Source organism: Fulmarus glacialis, unplaced genomic scaffold (genome assembly GCF_000690835.1).
Source record: "Fulmarus glacialis isolate BGI_N327 unplaced genomic scaffold, ASM69083v1 scaffold22402, whole genome shotgun sequence".
NCBI classification, from domain to species: domain Eukaryota; kingdom Metazoa; phylum Chordata; class Aves; order Procellariiformes; family Procellariidae; genus Fulmarus; species Fulmarus glacialis.
This window is the reverse complement of record NW_009200048.1, coordinates 9,207-13,922: the sequence shown is the minus strand read 5'-3', so window position 1 is coordinate 13,922 and position 4,716 is coordinate 9,207. Positions and strand designations below refer to the sequence as shown.

The 4,716-nt window shown below is 53.8% G+C and overlaps 1 pseudogene; it reads left to right on the top strand.

Moving 5' to 3' along the window:
* Positions 1 to 2,878, top strand: part of LOC104073615 — a 4,460-nt pseudogene extending 1,582 nt beyond the window's left edge.
* The last annotated feature ends 1,838 nt before the right edge of the window (positions 2,879 to 4,716 follow it).

Here is a 4,716-nt window from a genome sequence, read left to right as displayed (position 1 = left end):
CTTCTCTTGGCAGCGCTGGTGCGTCATCTCTCTGAAATGAATGCGCGAGTCTGGGCTCCCGAGACTGCGTCCCAGAGCTGCGGCTCTCCCCCAGCTCTTGTCCAGGGTGAGATGGGACTGATGTGCAATGCAGCCGACGAGCTCTGAAAATCGGCTCCTGAGCCATTTTGCTGAATCAGGGCTGCGGGGGTCACCTTGGGGGTGAGGAGCCGGGCTGGGGGTGATTTAGGAAGCGCAGCACGAGCAGAGCCCCGTAATGACCGGCCAGCCCCAGTCTGCAGCCTGTGTTTGAAATTCCCCTCTCCCTTTCTCCCCACCCTGGCCAGCTCCTTAAAATAATATCAGCAAACCTTAAAGTGCAGAGAACTGCTCTGCTCAAACAGCATTAGGGCCCCCGCCGCGGGCTGCAGCCCTCCCCATCTGCCGGTCCCGCTGGGTGGGCTCTGTGCAGTCCCCGGCTCGCCTTGTCCTAAGCCCATGGCTACCGCTACAGGGCCAGTGTGGTGGCCTCCTTGCATCCCTCTGCCACCTGGAGCCTCACCACCTTGTTTCAGATGCCAGCTATGAACCTTTCCTTCATGTCAGCCTCCTGCTTCTTGTTGTGTTTAAGCTGGAGTCCCACGGCCCGTGCCGCCATCCCCGCTAGCGAGGAGCTGTGGCCCAGACTTTTTCCTCTGCTCCATCTCCCCTCCGCAGCTCTGAGAGCTCAGGGGTGGCTCGGGCAGGACCTGGTGGACAGGAGGTCCAGGGAGGTCCTGCTGTCCATCTTCCCCACACAAGATGCCCTGCAGATGGGGAAGAAAAATAGCCCTCCCATAAGGAGAGAGTTTGGCCAGGATAAATACCAGCTCCTTCCCGAAGCGATGCCGGGAGCTGAGGTGGCACGCCGCGGGAGGCGGGCGAGCAGAGCTGCCATGACAGCTCCTGGCTTCCCAGCTCCTGCCAGGTACCAAGCAGGCAGGAGGAGCCGCCTGACTCCCATGTACCGACTCATTTCCCATCCCCGCCACCGCCACCCTCCCATCCATCCTCCTGAAACCTTCTCAGCTCTCAAGGAATGGTCTTTATCAGGGCCCCGGAGCCAGGCAACTGGCCCCTCGCGTCCCTGCCGAGGGAGCGGGCTGTGCTCGTGCTGGTATATATTTCTTTGTCGTTGCTGCGAGGAGCTGAAATCAGCAGTCTGACTAATTAGGAGGGCTGGGGAAAAGCAGATGAGGGGGTTAAAGAAAAATAAAATCGATGCTAGGAAATAGAAATGACAGTACTTGTCGGCTGGGGCAAAGGGGGTGGGATGAAGAGGAGGATGATGAAGACAAGTGCTGATAGGTTTCACTCCTGAAGCAGTTAGGGAAGAAAGGCGATTTGGTGTTGAGACCTGTGGCAGAAGCCCTTTTTCTTAATTGTATGGCTTTTCCCTTGGCTCGCTCTCTCTTAAGGCTCTTTTTTTAGTGAAATCTGCCAGGGCGGTGTGGTCCCGCTGGGCGGGAGGGAGGCGGTGGGCTTGGGAGAGGACAAGGGACGACACCAGAAAGTGCTGTGGGGCAGCGGCGGGGCACCTTTCCTCCCACCGACTGCTCCCTGCAGCCCGGTCACCCCGGCACAGAGCCACCCCAGGCAGGGATACATCCTTGCTGCATGAGGTTTCTAAAGCGTGGGGTGGAGGACAGAAACAGAGACACCCAGTCCGGTGGTTTGAGGGCCAAAAGAGTTTTAATTTTAGCTTTGCCAGTTGCTCTCTTCCTCCCCAGGCGTGTTGCTTGGCTCTGCGGTTTGGGTTTCTCCTCTGTGAGATGGTGATAATGGTACTTGCCTTCTCCATGGGTGAACTGGGAGGGTTAATTAACATTTGGGTGGTGATCTGAGGATGATGGTCGTTGCGTGCAGCTGAACCATGGACACCTGGCTGAAACTGAACCCAAGCCTTTATTTAAAGACAGCGACAATCCTTGGATGTTCTGCCTTGAAAATTGCCCTCGACTCTGCTTCTGTCTCTGACCTTTCCCTCCTTATCTCTCCTTTTGTAGCCCTGCTCCTGGACATCATGATTGTGGCTGGTTTGCAGAAGCTGGCCAAGCGGAAGGGGCCATACGACATCAACCCTGGCTTGTTGGACTACCTGACCATGGACACTTACGCATTTCCAGCCGGGCACGCCAGCCGAGCAGCCATGCTCTCCAAGTTCTTCCTCAACCACCTGGTCTTGGCCATCCCTCTCCGGATCCTGCTGGTCCTCTGGGCCCTCTGCGTGGGCTTTTCCCGCGTCATGATCGGACGGCACCACATCACAGATGTCCTGTCTGGCTTTGTTTTTGGCTACTTACAGTTCAGGCTGGTGGAGTTGATATGGATGTCTTCCAACACGTGTCAGATGTTGATATCCATCTGGTGAACATGGGGGACTTGACGCCTTTCCACTGGAGACTAGCAGATACTTTAAGAGTCTCCCTCCCAGTATTTTCTACATGTTGTTTGTTGGAAGCAGTTGTAACTTCCATGAGTAGTGGCGTTTTTTAATGTTGCTTCCCCACCTGAAAAAAAAAAAAAGTTTCTTGCAGTGGATTGGCTTTTAGCAATCAAGGGCCGTACCTGCGTTTTGGCCATATTCTCAAACTGTGTTTGGACAGCAACCTAATTAAGCTTTACCGGTGAGAGAAATGAGCTACATGTCTGCCTAGTTTGGGTGGCTCACATCGGCACCTTGGTATGTCCTCAGGATGGGCAGCGCCTGAGAGCTTCCTGAGAACACATTCATTAACTTTTTTCAGGCTAAATGATTTTGGCCACAGTGCTTTTTCTTTTTGTAAGCGCAGCAGTTGTGTCTTGTACAGAGTCAGGACACTGCTGGCACTTCACAGATAATAAATAATCATAAAAATCCTGCCCTGTTTGGTTCTTATCGTGAAGGAAGGGACAAAAGCCAGTTCAGTGTAGCTTTGCGATACGTGTTCAACTTGGAGCAGGTCCTGCAGTCTTGCTGACGGACGAGATGCAAGCGATCACTTAAACAGTTGGCTTTGGATGGGGTGGACCTAGATGGGTGCTCAGTCCGCTGAAGGCGGCATGCTGAAGCCGGCCTTTCATCTGCTGTTCAAAAATCTGCTCTGTGAGGGTGTGGCGGGGGGTTTGATCTGGTAAAGGACAAATACAAGTTGCTCATTTTCATCCTAGTAGGGAGTAATTGAATAGGCAATGTGCTGGATCATGGTGATTTTGCAAAGCAGGTCTAGATACACAGCAAAGAGTCTTTTTCTATCTCTTCGTGACCATGATTTTATAATTATGCCAAATGATGCTGTAGACGGGAATTTCCAAGGTAAGTCTCTTACAGCAGTGACTGCTTTCGGTGTCGGTGAGCTCGAGGGCAGGGAGGCAGGGCTGCCCGTACCCCTGCCTCTGCTGGCTTGGCTGTAACCTTGTTACAGAGGGAAATACTGAACTGAACTGTTTCTGTCTCGCCTCATATGAAATGAGGAGGGTGCTCCTGACCTTCCTTGATTGCAAAGCTGAGCTAACTGATGTCTGTGAACCGGTCTGAGATTACTGAATATAAAGTTTGATGCGTGAGAGTGACATTGCTTCCCATTATTGACAAGCGGCCACCTGGAAACCTAGCTGATCTTTACCCGGTTGATGGCCATGCTCAATGTGGTGTCCCTGAAACGGATCACCCCTCACAGCTGTCTAAGAAAATCCTGTATTTGGCACAGAACCTTCCTGTTCTCTGTGGTTTCTCTGTCTTCAGAAGAGAGTTTGATGTTTGGCGGGTGATGGACACTACCAGACTCAGCCCCTTCCCTGGATGGATGCATCCTGTAGAATGAAGGGATCCCGTCATTCCTGTCCTCCTGCCTATCCCAAGTGAGCAAAATGCACCTGGCTTGCAAGGCCAGGGAGCAACCAGCCGGGTCTTGTGCCTTCATCTACCCCTGCATGTTGGGGAGCCTCTTCCTACAGGGGCTGCTGGTGAGAAGGAGAAGACATTCAGATAATGACTGTTGCAAGCTGCTAACATTTGTTGCTCTTTGATAATTAATATGAAAAGAAGCTAAACAGAAAATCTATCCCTGGCACACGTCTCCAGCTGGCATGTCAGCGCAGAGCCCTGGGAACCTCCAGCTCCGGGGCTGGAGCAGAAGCGTGGTAAGGAGGGCTACCGTGTCCTTGGAAGACGAGCCTCCCGCGGAGCTCCCCGGGGGTGGGCTGTTGCAAGGGTCCCTCGGGAAGAGCTGTCACGGAGCGTGTTGGGGAAAGGGGAGAGCTCTGGGTCTCGCGGGTTATCCCCGCAGGCTGGCGGGTGGGTGCAGCAGCAGGCGGAGCAGTGGGGGGGTGCTGGGGGCTGCCCCGCTCCCCTGCTGCTGCTTGTTTAAAGGGGGGTGGGAGCAGAGCCGTGCTGCTGCGCCTGGCCTCTGCCAGGGTTTTTCTTTGCTAACCTCCTTCTGCAAAGACTTATGTGAAGAAGTGAGCTGTGGTGCTTTTTCTTTCTTCCAGGCATTATTACACTTGGCAGAGTTTATCCTCACCCCTAGGAAGGATGGAGGCACGTTACTGCAGCTCTGATGGCGTGTGTATGCACCTATGTGCAGCTGGAGGTGGTGGGTACCTGAAGAGGCAAGGAGCAGGGGAAGACTTTGCCCTGATCGCTTTGTGGGAAGCTCTCGCTTTGCAGCTCTAGGTTTTACTGAACCTTTGCAAATAGGCTGGATGCATCTACAGCCA